General features: G+C 43.6%; 1 protein-coding gene across 1 annotated transcript in view; it reads right to left on the bottom strand.

Moving 5' to 3' along the window:
• The window catches only part of SCNN1G (sodium channel epithelial 1 subunit gamma), a 29,342-nt gene extending 26,864 nt beyond the window's left edge, over nucleotides 1-2,478 (bottom strand). The window contains exon 1 of the mRNA XM_012104264.4: nucleotides 2,369-2,478. The gene's annotated coding sequence lies outside the window, so the exon portion shown is untranslated. The remainder of the gene's footprint in view (nucleotides 1-2,368) is intronic.
• Between the last annotated feature and the right edge of the window lie 14,635 nt (nucleotides 2,479-17,113).

The raw sequence follows: 17,113 nt of genomic DNA, 5'->3' as shown, positions 1-17,113 counted from the left end.
GCTCAGAGAGGTTGGAGTAACTTGTGCAAAATCACACAGCTAGTAAGTAGAGGCACTTGGTTGGAACCTTGCAACCTTTATCACCATGGTATATGCCTTGAGGGGACTGGTATTGTGCTGGGTGCTGCCCACTCCTCCTGAGTTAATTAGCAGTTCCTGGAACTAAAGATGGGATCCTGAGCTATTTACTTTTCAAAATCTGGGTACTTAGTACAATCGCTTCCTAACATTGGTATTAGTAAACACTGGCATTGGGGAGGGGTATATGGAAACTCTTGTCTCCTGTGCCTACCATAGGTGACAGAGACAAATTAGGATATACTATAATTTGGAGTAGGATATACAATGTAATCCCCATGCTCCCTGCTCCCCCGCCCCAACCCGCCCCGCCCCACCCCACCAGACAAAGACTGTAGTTTACCCCATCTTGTTCTTCAGGATTCTGGACTTGAGCACTCACTTTTCTCTACCCCAAACCCATGGGATATTGTCCAAAATTGGGAGCTTGGGCCAAGCTGGGAGGCCTTCAAGTTTATGGTGCCAGTGAATTTCAGGTTTATGACAGAAGGATACAGAGTGCCGCGGGGGAGATAAGATGTCCAGAGGCAGCCAGCCACTCTAAGCCTTCACAGATGTATATGATCTTGCTGTAGTCTCTGATCTTCAAAATTATGCTATAAACCTCTTGGCAAGAGGAAAGTGATTTATTGTGTTTTATCATTTTAAATATTGTCCATCCTGACCTCCTCTCTCCCTACAATTCCAAAGCAAAAATTTGCAAGAGTTTGTTTTAGAAACCTAGGTCCAGGTACAATTTTGTATCAAATAGAACTGCAACCCAGGGAAGATTTTCTCCTCTGGGAATGTTCCACAGAAACTGTGATTCTGGAAGTTTCTGTCATCAAACCTTCTTGTCCTCTCACTAAAGACAACTCCTAGGGTCCCTCTATCCCATCAGCCCCTTTCCTAGGACTGCTTTGACCCCAGTGGGTCAGCTACCAATGTCAGTGAAACGGCAGGTGAAAGAAGGGAACCCATCTTGCTCATCATAAAACATATACATCTTCACACAAAGAATATAATATTTCAACTTCTGAGCAAAATAAGGTTTGCTACAGAGCAAGGTTGTAGCTACATTTAGGTTATATTGCTTGATTAAACACGATGCCCTTGTGGTAGAGTTAGTAACTGACACCCAGCACTCATTCTTCCAAGCACTTTACTAGTATTAGCTCATTTAATGTCTACAACTATCTTCGGCAATAGGCACCACAATTTTCTTCATGATACAAGTGAAACAGAGACGCTGAGCAGTTAAGCAACTTGCCCAAGGTCACACTAGAAAATGGCGGAGTTGCAACTGAAACCAGGAGCCTTGAACTACAAACTACTCCCCAAATAATAATAACAACAGCAACAGCAGCAAGAACAACAAAAATAATACCAGCTTTCATTTATTGATCCTTTACTCTCAAGGTTTCTCCTCAGTCTTTTCACGCATTACCTTATTTAATCCTCACTGAGGAGGAAATGCAACCCACTCCAGGATTCTTGCCTGGGAAATCCCATGGACAGAGGAGCCTGGCGGGCTACAGTTCATGGGGTCACAAAGAGTCAGACACAACTGAGCTCGAGCAGGCACAGAGAAGAAAACTGAGGTGCAGAGCTTAGGCAACTTGTCCAGTGCCACACACGTAGGATTAAAATAATTCTCTGGAATTCCGGGGTCCCTCGTGATTCTCTTCTGGACCCCTCTCGCCCATTCCCGACCTCGACTGTCCCCCAAATCTCAGTGATGGAACCCGAACCTCGGGCTCTGGGCGCCAGATCCGCGCTCCTCCCCGGCGACTCTGCAGCCCCTGCCCTCCCCGCGCAGAGGGACCCGGTGCTGTGCCCGAAGCCACGTCTGCTTCAGGGTAGCCAGGGCTGAAGCCGCAGCAGAGAACCCAACCAACTCGCTTCAAGTGTTTGCTGTTTTCTGCAACCACAGCCACCCTAAAGAAAACATTCCGCGGGGGGGAAGGAACGACCGCGGTCAGGTCCACGCGTCTCTCCGAGGCCAGGAAAGGAATGAGCAAGCGCCGGGGGGAGAGACTGGGCGGGGCGCAGCCCCGAACCCCTGGACCCAGTTTCTGAATAAATCATAACGTCTCTGGCTCTAGCTCTGCCTCCCCGGCCCCCGCGTGGGCAGACAGCTGAGCGCTAGACCGAATGGATTTATTTGGGAAGGAGTCCGAGCATCCCCGGTACCCGAAGGCAGCCCCGGGCTGATGATGCCCACTCCGCGTCTACCGCCCGACCAGCGTGCGGAAGCTCACCGCGGCCGCCCCGGTGCCTGAAACTCCCGACCCAACTCGGCTGGGCTCACCTCACTCGGTTCGGAAGTGTCTGCGGTTAGCGTGTGCGCGATCCGAGTACGCTCTGTTCCGCTCCTCTTAACAGCGAGAGCATCCCGCAGCCGCAGCCGCCAAGGCTCTTGTGGGCTGGGCCCCGCCCCTGGAGCCCCGCCCCCATCGGCCCCGCCCCCCACCTGCCCAGGTGTGTTTCCCCAGCGGCCGGGGGACTTGCGGCATCCCAGAGTCGGCCACGATTCTGCAGCGCCCCCTGCCATCCCGAGGGCGCTCTGCGCCCCAGCCCGCCCCGCGCCGTGCTTCCAGGTGGCACCGCGCTGTGCCTGCTGCCGCCCTGAGGCCACTCTGCATCCTGCTCCTCACGCGCTCGCAGCGCCTCCTGCGGCTCTGTTACTGCCCAGCGCCTTCCATTCTGGTCCAGCTGGGCACCCTCCCGGCCCCAGCATCAAGAGACATGCCAAGTAGCCTCCTGTCCCCAGCTTCCTCCTGACCTGGATGGAATCTGAGGGCGATTCAGTGCCCACCTGGGCAGCAGGGACGTTAGGGCAGGTCGCTCATCTTCCAGTCTCTTCAGCTGTCTTTTTCTTTCTTTTTATTTTAGGAACTCACGCTGAAAACTACTAGAAATGAGCTTGGGAAATTACAACTGGGAGGGACCATAGGGACACCTCTGTCACAGCCCCACTGACTAGAGAAAGAACAGGTGCAGAGAGGAGAAGCGGTCTGCACTTTTTTCATTTCATGATATAGTATATGTAACTTGCCTTGCCAATAACTACGTTTACCTAAGTATTCCACTCACATATCATTTAATTGATCTTTGGATATATTTCAAGATCGTCTCCAATATTTTACTAATGTAAATTATTCTGTAAAATATCATGTTCATCTCTGATTATTTTTGGAAGATAAAATCCTATTAGTGTAATTTTTTCTGACAATGTATTTACCCAGTTTAATTGGCACAACAAAAAGGACAGTTAAGAGAAAAAAGCAGGCTACAAAACAATACATAGAATATATATCGAAATATTTAAAAAGAAGTTATCTCTTGGGGTAGGCTTACAAGTGAATTTCATTTGTTTTTTCTTGTTTTATATCTATATCTATATACATATATAGATATATATTCTATTGCTCAGTCACCAATTTATTTCCAACTCTTTGTGATCCCATGAACCGCAGCACATCAAGCTTCGCTGTCCTCCATTATCTCCCAAAGTTTGCTCAGGCTCATGTCCATTGAGTTGGTGATGCTATCCAACTATCTCATCCTCTGCTGCCCTCTTCTTTTGCCTTCAGTTTTTCCCAGCATCAGGGTCTTTTCCAATCAGTCTGCTCTTCACATCAGGTGGCAAAAGTACTGGAACTTCAGCTTTAGCATCACTCCTTCCAATGAATATTCAGGTTTGATTTCCTTTAGGACTGACCTGTTTGATCTTGCAGTCCAAGGGACTCTCAAGAGTCTTCACCAGCACCATAGTTTGAAAGCATCAATTATTCAATGCTAATCCATATAAATATAGATATATATACATATAAATATAAAACTTGTATCATAAAAATAAAAAAATGTTTTTACAAGATTTGGAGCTAGTTGAAATCAGAAATAACATTTAAGATCAGATCTATGTCACTATCAGTTCAGTTCAGTTCAGTCTCTCAGTCATGTGACTCTTTGCAACCCCATGAATCGAAGCACGCCAGGCCTCCCTGTCCATCACCAACTCCCAGAGTTCACTCAAACTCACGTCCATCGAGTTGGTGATGCCATCCAGCCATCTCATCCTCTGTTGTCCCCTTCTCCTCCTGCCCCCAATCCCTCCCAGCATCAGAGTCTTTTCCAATGAGTCAACACTTCGCATGAGGTGGCCAAAATATTGGAGTTTCAGCTTTAGCATCAGTCCTTCCAAAGAAATCCCAGGGCTGATCTCCTTCAGAATGGACTGGTTGGATCTCCTTGCAGTCCAAGGGACTCTTGAGAGTCTTCTCCAACACCACAGTTCAAAAGCATCAATTCTTCGGCGCTCAGCTTTCTTCACAGTCCAACTCTCACATCCATACATGACTACTGGAAAAACCATAGCCTTGACTAGACGGACCTTTGTTGGCAAAGTAATGTCTCTGCTTTTCAATATGCTGTCTAGGTTGGTCATAACTTTCCTTCCAAGGAATAATTGTCTTTTAATTTCCTGGCTGCAATCACTGTCTGCAGTAATTCTGGAGCCCAAAAAACTAAAGTCTGACACTGTTTCCACTGTTTCCCATCTATTTCCCATGAAGTGATGGGACCAGATGCCATGATCTTCGTTTTCTGAATGTTGAGCTTTAAGCCAACTTTTTCACTCTCCTCTTTCACTTTCATCAAGAGGCTTTTTAGTTCTTCTTCACTTTCTGCCATAAGGGTGGTGTCATCTGCATATCTGAAGTTATTGATATTTCTCCTGGCAATCTTGATTCCAGCTTGTGCTTCTTCTAATTATGTACGCCAGCGTTTCTCATGATGTACTCTGCATAGAAGTTAAATAAGCAGGGTGACAATATACAGCCTTGATGTACTCCTTCTCCTATTTGGAACCAGTCTGTTGTTCCATGTCCAGTTCTAACTGTTGCTTCCTGACCTGCATATAGGTTTCTCAAGAGGCAGGTCAGGTGGTCTGTATTCCCATCTCTTTCAGAATTTTCTACAGTTTATTGTGATCCACACAGTCAAAGGCTTTGGCATAGTCAATAAAGCAGAAATAGATGTTTTTCTGGAACTCTCTTGCTTTTTCCATGATCCAGCAGATGTTGGCAATTTGATCTCTGGTTCCTCTGCCTTCTCTAAAACCAGCTTGAACATCTGGAAGTTCACACTTCACATATTGCTGAAGCCTGGCTTGGAGAATTTTGAGCATTACTTTACTAGCGTGTGAGATAAGTGCAATTGTGGATACAGTTAACCTAGGCTAGATTGCCTTCTCTTTAAAAATCAAGTTAAATGTATATGCAATGAAATGCACAGGTTTTCTGGTTTCCATGAATTTTGGTAAATATATGCACTATGTAAGCGTCACTCAAATCAAAATATAGCGCATTGCCCCAGAGAGTTCCCTCAGCCCATTTTTACTCACTTTCCACAGATAGCCAGCATTTCTTAGGGCAAATAATAGATTCACTTTCTTGGTTCTTAAACTTCATGTAAATAGAGTCACACAGTACGTGTGTCTTTTTGTTTCTGGTTTTCCCCCTGAATTCAGTTGTGACTTTTGTTTTTCTACTATGCAATCACTGCCTCTACTTATGGAATTATTATTACCCCAGTTTTATAGATGAAGGAACTGAGACTCAGAAAGCTGAAGTTTACCATTTGTAAGTGGCGGAGCCAATATCTGCACCCAAGTCTGCTTTATAGAATACAAAACCTACACACTTACCCACAAGGCTGCATGAGAATCTTGCTGTGAGTAGGACCAAGCTTCATCCTTCCAGGTCCCACATGAAGGATGACAAAACATCCTTGGGACGGCTGAGATGGAGAGAAGCCCCTCACTTCCTAGGCCACGGGACTGCAAGCCCTTCTCTCAAGGTGCTTGCGTAAGGCAGCATGGTTAAACAAAGTTATAAAAACTGAAACAACTCTATCATCATTAGACCATGCATGCTGTGTGCTAAGTCGTTTCAGTCATGTCTGACTCTTCACAACCCCATGGGCTGTAGCCTATCAGGCTCCTCTGTCCATGGGATTCTCCAGGTAAGAATACTTGAGTGTGTTGCCATGTCCTCCTCCAGGGGATCTTCCCAACCCAGGGATGGAGCCGTGTCTCTCTGTCTCCTGGCTTGGCAATTGAGTTCTTTACTACTAGTGCCAACAGGGAAGCCCTTATTAGACCATAAGCCACTTCTTTTCCCCCTGAAAGCATATTTATGAAAGGTATCTACAGTCTACTTCTCACTACCTCTGGGGCCACCACTGTGCTTCAATCCATCATCTTTCTCCTGTGGATCGTTGCCATAGCCTCCCAACTAGTCTGGATGAGTCCATCCTCTACAGCCTGATGTCAGTACACTACCCACTGGGATGCTGCTATATTAGCCGTATCATAACACCTTCTGTTTAAATCCATTCGGTGGCTTTTTACTTCACTCAGGGTAAAAGCCAAAGTCTTCATGACACCTACAAGGTCCTCCATGACCTGATTCCTGTTATCAAGCTTCCTTTATCTCCTATGGCTTATACTCTGGTTTATTCTGCTTCTTTCTCATTGACCTCCGATTATTTCTTCTATATGATGGACACACTCCTGTTTCAGGCCTTGTGACACGTGTCCACTCTATGTGAGCTGCTCTCTCTCTCTCTCTACACATCTCTACACACACGCACACACACACACAGAGTCATTCAGATAATTCCATGGATTATCCCCTTGCCTCCTTCAAGTTTTTGAATTATTATTATTCAATTGGCTACAACGTCCCTGGTTGCCCTATTTTAAATTACAGTGTTTCCTATCATCCCAAATGCCTCATACCCACTTCCTTTGTTATTTTTCAATATGACAGGCCCAATCAAGATCAGGAAGACTGCAATACTTCCTCCCCTCCCCAGCTGATCCCAGCTGCACCAGTCATTCAACATTGCTGTGGCAATTGATAACTGGTATATCTTCACTCACACAGAAGCTTTGAATGACCCAAGCATCTCAGGACTACTGGGACTAGTGTTAGGCTCAGTATCCAGAGCTCAGAGCCTGGAAAATGCAACCACAGGGGCCAAGTTTAGAGAAGAGTAAAATTGCTTACACTCAAAACCAGCTACTCCTTTCTCAATGATACTAGAAACTTTGTGAGTGGAATTAGTCTCAGTAAAGTCAGTTGGTTTTAATGAACAGAAATAGACTTAAATTAGTATCAGCAAAACCAAGAAATTATTAAATGATGCAAGCAGAAGTCTTTTAAATAGGAGACAAAGAAACATAAATAAGGCCTCAGGAGAATGGGAACCAGGAACTTTCTGGATCTCTCAGGAGGAGGATTTTGTGGGTTTTTTTTAAGTTCCCCAACCCCTCTCAGTCTCAGGGGAGCCCATGAAGAATTTGATTGGCCACTATTATGCCAATGAGCTAGATTTTGGGGGTCAGGCGTCTTCATGTCCAATAAGCCAGCAGCATGAGAGTAGGATTAAACATGACAGCAGATGTCCACCACTATGGGAGAACGGGCAATTTTCAGAGCATGTGGCTATGAGTAAAGACGAAATCTTAAAATGAAGTGAACCAACACTTCCTTTTGAGTTAGTAGTACTACTTCTAGGCCACTTAGGAAAAGATACATTTAGATAAGACTCCCCTGCTTCCTTGATGCCTGCTTCCCTGGTGGCTCAGATGGCAAAGAATCTGCCTACCATGCAGGAGACCCAGGTTCAGTCCCTGGGTTTGGAAGATCCCCTGGAGAAGGGAATGGCAACCCACTCCAGTATTTTTGCCTGGAGAATTCCATGGACAAGTGATCCTGGATGGACTATAGTCCATGGGGTCTCAAAGAGTTGGATATGACTGAGCGACTAACAGTACTACTACGCTGTCCCCTGGGCTTCCCCAGGGGCTCAGTGGTTAAAAGAATCTGCCTGCAATGCAGGAGCTGCAGGAGACACTGGTTCAACCCCTGGGTTGGGAAGATCACTTGGAAGAGGGCATGGAAACCCACCCCAGTATTCTTGCCTTGGAGAATCCAATGGAAAGAGGAGCCTAGTGTGTTACAGTCCATGCGGTCACACAGAATTGGACATGACTGAGTCAACTGAGCATGCATGCACACACATTGTCCCCTAAATGCACAGATTTTGTAGATTTGCTTGCCCAAAGCACTGGTGTAGTGGTCATCTGTTTCTTCTATTTTTTAATCAACATTTATTTCCTCTTGTTCTGGGGACATTCTGAATTTCCTTTGGAGAACAACTCAGCCTTCTTTCCTAATACTTGAACTGTGCTTCAAGCTGGATTGATCCCACCTCTGGCTCTGGGTCTGGCCAATCAGCTTATCTTACCATACAGGTCACAGTGTTTTGTTCAGGAGTGGGCACGGGCCCCAATTTAATCCAGTGAGAGTCAGGCCCACACAGGATGTCTTCTGAAAGACTGAAAAGGTGAACTTTCTTTACTGTGGGAGCTAGTAGCAGAAAGGACTGTGTAGTCTAAGAAGTGCTGGGAAAATCACACGAGACCTGGAAGCAATGCCAGAATATAGAAAAGGGGAGCTAAGAGATGGAAAGTGTTCCAGCCCTGATGATAACATGTGAGTCTCAGGACCTAGCACAACCCAAAGCTGGGTTTACCTTCTAAATTTTTCAGTCATGTTAGTTAATACATTGGCTATTGTGCTTAAGATATTCTGAGTTCAGTTTCTCTCACTAGAAATCAAAGGAGTTTCAACCAACAATCTACTTGGTTAGGGTGATGACATCTTCTGCTCCTTAAAGTGTATTCCATATCCAGTCCCAGATGCAGGATCTACAGACTTTCTGGAGAACATTATTTTTATGTCAAATAACTCCAGTAAGGGCCGTCTTTCACAACTTGAGCTCATGAAAAGTGGTGACATAACAGACAACCAGGGCTTCCCTAGCGGCTCAGACAATAAAGAATCCACGTGCAATGTGGAAGACCTGGGTTTAATCCCTGGGTTGTGAAGATCCCCTGGAGGAGGGCATGGCAACCCACTCCAGTACTCTTGCCTGGAGAATCCCCATGGATAGAGGATCCTGGTGAGTTACAATCCATGAGGTTGCAAAGAACTGGGACACAACTGAGTGACTAAGCACACGTGCACATGCACACACACACACACACACACACACACACACACACACCTCAATTATTCTTATTTCTTAATCCAACCCTAGCGTCCAGCGACCTGAATACTGTTTCTGCACATTGACTTACCTTGGGCCAATAGCATTACTTTTCATAATAGTAAAGAAATGCAAATCTGGTTACATTAATCTTCTACGACATTTTTTTTTCTCCAAGGGACATAAATGCTTCTAACAAAAGTTAGCATCATTTTCTAGTATAAGAAACATTATTTTGTTAATCAGATTCTTTAAGGCTCAAGAGACATGCTTATGAGGGGACTTATTGAAAGCACCTACAAGACAACTATTTCCGGAGAGTTCTTGATGGACTCTATTTCTCCTGGCTGCATGGAATTCATTCCACTTTCTACTGGCAACAGAACCTGTATTTTCCTTTGGGAAATCATCTTCCCCTAGCTTACAGCTATATGATTCTGGTAGGAGCCCCCTACTTCAACACCAACCACGGCATTTTTCTCTCTGGCCATCATTTGTTCAGGAAGGGTATGCTTCCTGAGCCAGCTGATAAAAACCTTCCCCTTAAGAGAATTTAATCAGCATTTTGCTAACAGGTGGAAAGGCTTCCCAACTTCCTAGCTATGTCAGAAGGGTTTTCACTGCCCTGTATCCAACTTACTTGGCCTTTGTGAATTTCACATTTTATCATATATCACCTAAAATATTTTAGCCCACTTCTAGTACTTATTTGTAATCTAAGTAGAACTCTGTATTTTGAAAGTATCTGAAACAGACAACTCTGAACTAGTTTAGTTTTAAGATGGAACAAATCATCTCATATACTGAGGAATTTGGTTTCAGCTTAGCATAAGCCTGGATTCAAAAGATGTCACACACACAAAAAGATGTCACCAGGACCTGTTTTTTTCTATGATTAAGTCTTGGCTCTACTTTCTCAGTGTTCATGCCATTTTCTGTCCAGTTCGATCATAAGAGGATTGCATTAGCTCCAGTCTCTAATGTACATAACTGAGTCCAGCAAGACTTGTGGCTTCAGAATAGATTGTAGAATTAGTTTTGAATTGCCCTTGTTGTTGTTCAGTTGCTCAGTCATGCTTGACTCTTTGTGACCCCACGGACTTCATCATGCCAGACTTCCATGTCCATCACCATCTCCCAGAGTTTGTTCAAACTTATGTCCATTGAGTCAGTGATGCCATCTAACCATCTTGTCCTCTTTCATCCCATTCTCCTCCTGCCTTCAGTCTTTCCCAGCATCAGGGTCTTTTCCAGTCAGTTGGCTGTTCTCATCAGGTGGCCAAAGTATTGGAGTGTCAGCTTCAGCATCAGTGCTTCCAGTGAATATTCAGGGTTGATTTCCTTTAGGATTGACTAAGGAACTCCTTCGGAGAAGGCAATGGCACCCCGCTCCAGTACTCTTGCCTGGAAAATCTCATGGATGGAGGAGCCTGGTAGGCTGCAGTCCATGGGGTCGCTAGGAGTCGGACACGACTGAGCAACTTCACTTTCACTTTTCACTTTCATGCATTGGAGAAGGAAATGGCAACCCGCTCCAGTGTTCTTGCCTGGAGAATCCCAGGGACGGGGGAGCCTGGTGGGCTGCCGTCTATGGGGTCGCACAGAGTCGGACACGACTGAAGCGACTTAGCAGCAGTAGCAGCAAGGAACTCCTTGCAGTCCAAGGGACTCTCAAGAGTCTTCTCCAATACCACAGTTCAAAAGCATCAATTCTTCGGTGCTCAGCCATTTTATGGTCCAATTCTCACATCCATGCATGACTATTGAATTGTCCTAGTTAGGCTTTATTACCTTGCTTGAAGCATGTCCCAACCTCCACCTGAAAGCTGTGATTAGAATAGAGAATGCATTGATAGGCTTAGGCTTGGATCACATGCTTAGGTTTGGAACCATCTTTACCCAAAACACATGGTTTGAGAGTGAGACAGTGGTTGTTTTTCCAAAAGCAAAATTCAGGTACATTCTGGGTTTCAAAACAGCTAATCTTCCATAATTTCCCTAATTTCCCTTCTTTGGCACTTGCTCTTGATTATTGTCTCAGTGAAACATTGTCTTCTCTGTTGTATCAATTTATCTAAAATTTGCTTCTGCTTTTTGAAAGTTTTTGTAATGCAGAGTCTGCAAAGATTCTGGGTTTTAGAGGATCAAGGTCTGGGGACTCAAGAAGCCAGTCATGAGAAATACCAGGAGATCTTAAATCTTCTGGGGAGTCAGAGGAGAATCTGAAGTGATTTAGAAGGCTCGGTTAAACTGATGCTAAGGCTTAGTCCTCAGTAGCACAGGATTGGCTAAGTGTGGGAACTCCATTGTAATCATTAAGTATGCTCCCAACTTTGGCTCTTTCCAGGTTTCCTGTGGCTCCAGTACTGTGTTCCTCAGTACTTGTGGATGTTACAAGGATGGGATCAAGAGTCTCTAATCATGCATGCTCATTTACCCAGTTTTGGAAACCTATTCTCTTTGATCATGGAGGAGTAGAGGACAGGATCCTTAGGTTTACTCATGCAAATTTCATAATGATTTTTCTGATGCTTCTCTTGCAGCAAGCTTGCTTTAGATGATCAGCACCATGGACAGCAGCTATGGGTGCAGTTGTGGGTTCTCCCTGTATGCAGGAGGTCTCTCATGATATGTTCCTCTCCCCCAAAATGCCACTTGCAGCTTTGAGATGGAAACTGCAAGAAGGATGTAATAGTGAAAGTGACCTCCTCCAGCCAGCACATGACTGATAAGAGATGTCACAGTCAGATTACCTTTAGAACTAAAAACATAGAGTTTTTCTTGATATTTGCGTTTGAAGTTACAAAGTCATCACAAACACTGAATTAGCAAATACTGAGCCATTACATTACTCTTAGGAGAAACTGAGAGCTAAGTTTCTGGGAGCCTCTGGTCACAGTGTATTCATCAACTGATCAAATACATTTTATTTTATTTTTTTCAAATACATTTTAAAAATGTGTGTTTCTGTTTTAAAATATCTTATTTAATATATATTGTTGGGGCTTCCCTGGTGGTCCAGTGGCTGAGAATCTGCTTTCCAAGACAGTGTACATGGATTCTATTCCTGGTTGGGGAACTAAGATCCAACATTCAGTGGGGCAAGTAAGTCCGCACGCCGCAGCTAGAGAGTCTGCATGCCAAAACTACTGAGCCTGTGCACTCTGGAGCCCACACATTGTGATGAAGAGCCTGTGTGCAGCAACTAAGATCTGACACAGCCCAAATAAATAAATATATAAAATATAATATATATATATATAGTTAGTTAGTTCATCAGCATTGATGAACATTGTTCACCTATGACATATGCTTCATGAATGAACAAAGCTTATCTAACACACATATTTTCTTTGAAAGGCACATCACAGCCTTCTTGTGGGTAGAACAGTGGACAGCACATCAGCACTACACTTGGAAGCCATTTTAAACAACAAGGTCACCAACAAAAAGCACAAAAGTGGGAAAAACTGGGACCAAATAAGCTCCAAAAACAGTAGCTATTTACAGCACGGCGCTCAAAAGCAGAGAAGATGGACATCCCAGCTCAAGAAGAGAGAAAATCCCCCCCCCTCTTTCTCGTCCTTCTGTTTGGGTCCTCAGCAGATTAAATGATGCCTGCCTACCCTGGTGAGGATGGTCTTTACTCAGGCTACTGCTTCAAATGCTAATGTCTCAGAAAGCTTCACAGAAGCACTCAGAAATCATGTTTCATCAGGTTTGTGGGCATCCCTTTGCCCAGTCAAGTTGATACATAAAATTAACCATCTCAGGATACAAAAGGTACTCAAAAGTTATAGACACCAAATCCCATATGGCCCTCTGTGATTTAGTTTGCTCTTCCTTTTCTGTTTCTTAGGGTGGAAAGTTAGATTACTGATTTGATGTGCGCGTGTGTGTGTGCGCGTGTGTGTGTGCATGCGTGCTCAATCATGCCTGACTCTATGTGACCCCATGGACTGTTAACCACCAGGCTCCTCTGTCCATGGAATTTTCCAGGCAAGAATGCTGGAGTGGGTTGACATTTCCTCCTCCAGGGGATCTTCCTGACCAGGGATTGAGCCCACCTCTCTTGTGTCTCCTTCTTCGGCAGGCAGATTCTTCACCACTGAACCATCTGGGATGCCCTTGAATTGATATCTTTCTTCTTCTATTTTAAAATACAGGTGTTTAAGGCTATAGATTTTCCTCTAAGAACTACTTGAGCTGCATCCCATAATTTTTGATATGTTATGTCTTCATTTTCACTCATCTCAAAGTACTTTCTAATTTTCCTTGTGGTTTCTTCTTGATCATTAGTTATTTAGAAGTGTCTTGTTGGGACTTCCCTAATGGTACAGTGGCTAACACTCTGTGCTTCCAATGCAGGGGGCCTGGTTTCAATTTCTAGTCAGGGAACTAGATACCACAGGCTTCAACTAAGAGTTCACATGCCCCAACTAAAGATCCCACATACTGCAACTAAGACCCAGCACAGCCAAATAAAAGAAAAAAAATTTAAGTGTCTTGTTTGATTTCCACATTTCATTTCCCACAATTCATGTGTGAATTTCCCACATTTATTTCTGTCACTGATTTCTAATTTCACTCAACTGTGGTCGGAGAACATACGATATGTGATTTCAATCCTTTTAAACATATTGAGGTCAGCTTTATAACCTCCCATATGGTCTATCCTAGATCCCTACATGCGCGAGTGCCACTAAACCCGTTACCATACTAACCTCATATCCTACTACTTTCCTGTCATTCCCTCACTTCCAAACTGCCCTCATTGTCACTATTTCTCAAACAACCCAAACACATGTATATCTCAAAGCCTTTGCATTTGTGCTCCCCTCTGCCTGAAATGCCCGTCTTCCTAATTTTTCCCAGCTCATTGTTTCACCGCCTTGAGCTTTGCTCAAAATTCACCCTTCCAGCAAGTCTTGCATGACCACTCTATTTAAATCAGGTTTGTTCCTCCTAACTGAATTCTAGATATCTACTAGAAGCTTTCAGATTTTTTTTTCTAATTGTATATTTTATTGGCTTTTGAAGACAAATCGTCAACCTGTATTGTAATCAGTTAACCTATTTTACACTCATTTCAGAATTGCTAGTGCTTATTACAAAACTCTCGACCATGAGGTTAATAATGGCCCCCTGGAGTTGCACAGGGCACAACTGATTAAGATTTCACTCAGCTTTGAGTATTAGAAGAACTGATTAACAGTGGCTTAAACAACTGAGTCTTGAAAATCCAACCAAAGCAGTGCTCAGATGGAAATGTATAACTTTAACACATGTATTTTAAAAGAATACTTCTTGGCAAAGTTGCAGAGAAACTGGATCTCTCATACATTGCTGGTGGCAATGTAAACTGGTACTCTGGAAAACAGTTTGGCAGTTCCTTATAAAACCAAATGTGCACTTACCATAAAGCTTAGCAATCACATCCTTGGGCATTTTCCCCAGAGAAATGAAAGCTTATGTCCAGACAAATATCTTAATGGAAATATTCATTACAGCTCTATTTGTAAGAGTCAAAAACTGGGACTAACTCAAAAGTTCTTCAGTAAGTGAATGGTTAAACAAAGTGATACATCCATACAGTGGAGTACCACTCAGTAATAAAAGAATGAATATTGACAAACGTAACAACATGGGTGGATCTCAAGGGCATTACGTTTAATGCACAAATCTAATTTCAAAAGATCATACGTTAGAGGATCCCATTTATATAGCATTCTCAATTGACAAAACTATGGAAATGGAGGACAGACTGATGGTTGCTAAGAAGCAGGGATGGGGGTAAGAGAGGGTGAGTAGGAGTATAGCTGGGCAGCAGGAGCGAGTTGCTCTGTGGTGGTAGACCAGTTCTGTATCACAGCATAGTCACTTAAGTCTATCCATGGGACTGAACTGCACAGAGTTCCCTCCTCTCACATATACAAATGAGCACATTTGAAGCGCACTGAAAACCAAATGGGGTTTGTGGTCATTCAACGATGTTGTACTAATATCAGTTTCCCGGTTTTGATATTGCACTTTAGTTTTATAAGACATCATCATAGGTAGGAGCTGACCAAAGGGATCAAGGAACTCTATGTACTAGTTTTAAAACTCCTTGTAAGTCTTGTACTATTATTTCTTTTGGAAAATATAAATATATTTACTTATTTGGCTGTGTCGGGTCTTACTGTGGCACGTGGAATTGTCGATTTTCATGTCAGCATGTGAGATCTTTAGTTTCAACATGGGGATCTAGTTCCCTGACCAGGGATCAAACCCCGCTGCCTTCACTGGGGGCACAGAGTCTTAGCCACCGGATCACCAGGGAAGCCCCTTGTACTATTATTTCAAAGTAAAAAGTTAAAAAAAATTTTAAAGACTATCTGAAAATCAACACTCTATGCTACCATCTCAAGAAGCTAGAAGAAGAACAGCAAAGTAAAACCCAAAGGAAGTAGAAGGAAGGAATGATAAAGAGCAGGTAACAATGAAGTAATACAAACAAGCTAATTATAGAAAGTTACGTAATTACTCTGGTGGTGTAAAGCCTCATTCTTCAAGGTGATTTTGGTAGTTCTAGGTCTTTTGCATGTTCTTATAAAATTCAGAGTTAGCTTGTCAAATTCTGTGAAGAAATCTTGCTGTGATTTTGATAGGGAATGTGTTGAATCTATAGACCAATTTTAAGAGAATTACAATGTTGAGAAATTGACATTACAATTGACATTGTAATGACAATGTCATTACAATTTTGTCAATTTACAATTGACAAAATTGACATTACAATATTGAGTCTAACTGTGAGTTTGGTATATCCTTTCCTTTATTTGGATTTTCTTAATTTCTTTCAACTGTATTTTGTAGTTTTTAGTGCAGAGGTCTTACGTTTCTTGTCTGATTTATTCCCAGATATTTGATGGGTTTTGTCATAAGTGATTTTATTTTAAATTTCATTTTCTGCTTGTGTTACCAGCACCTAGGAGTTAATGCAGCTTCTCAAGGGTGTCAAGGTCCAGCCTTCTGTTTTCTTTGACTCCATCATCTTTAGGATCTCAGGGTTGAAAAATGACCTCTTCATCTCTTGGTCTGGAAGAGACTTTCCTGGGAGGAAGAAGTATCTGACAATGTGGAACGGAGAGCACCTAGACTGGAAGAGAAAACTTTTCCAAGAAATCTCTACAGAGGTGTTAGGCATGAGGACGCTGTCTGGCTACTTTCTGGAGGTGAAAATGGTATTTTTAAACCAGGTTCATTGCTACCCCCAACAAAAATCAGATTCTATTGTTATACCATGAAGGGAGGGCTTCCCTGGTTATTCAGTGGTTAAAAAACAACAACAAAAAAATCTGCCTGCTGGTGTGGTAGACATGGATTCCATCCCTGATCCAGGAAGATCCCACTTGCCGTGGAGCAACTAAGCCCACGCGCCATAACTGCTGAGCCTGTGGCCTGGAGCCCGTGAGCTGCAGCTACCGAAGGCCCGCACCCTGGAGCCTGCGCTCTGCAACAGGGGAAGCCACCACAGCGAGAAGCCTGTGCACCACAGCCAGAGAGCAGCCGCTGCTCAGGGCAACTAGAGAAAGCCCACGCGCAGCAACGGCCAAATAGTAAGTCAATAAAGCATTTAAAGGGGAAAAACTCAGAAGGGGAGAATAGATATTAGGTAGTCAACTGGCACTGACAACCATATATTTAGCATCTTCTTGCTAAATCACTGGGTATTCTTACCAGCCTCTCCATATGGCTAAGGGACAATCCTTTTTTTGTTGTTTTTTAAATTTTTATTGGCGTATAGTTGCTTTACAGTGTGTGTGAGTTTCTGCCGAACAGCGAAGTGTATCAGTTATCCATATACATATATTCACACTGTTTTAGATTTCCTTCTAAGGGACAATTAGGGACAGTTGAACTCAGTGTTTTGTGTTATTTGACTTATGTA

The sequence above is a fragment of the Ovis aries genome, chromosome 24 (genome assembly GCF_016772045.2).
Source record: "Ovis aries strain OAR_USU_Benz2616 breed Rambouillet chromosome 24, ARS-UI_Ramb_v3.0, whole genome shotgun sequence".
Lineage (NCBI taxonomy): Eukaryota > Metazoa > Chordata > Mammalia > Artiodactyla > Bovidae > Ovis > Ovis aries.
The sequence above is the reverse complement of the archived record's forward strand: the minus strand, read 5'-3'. Positions and strand labels throughout refer to the sequence as shown.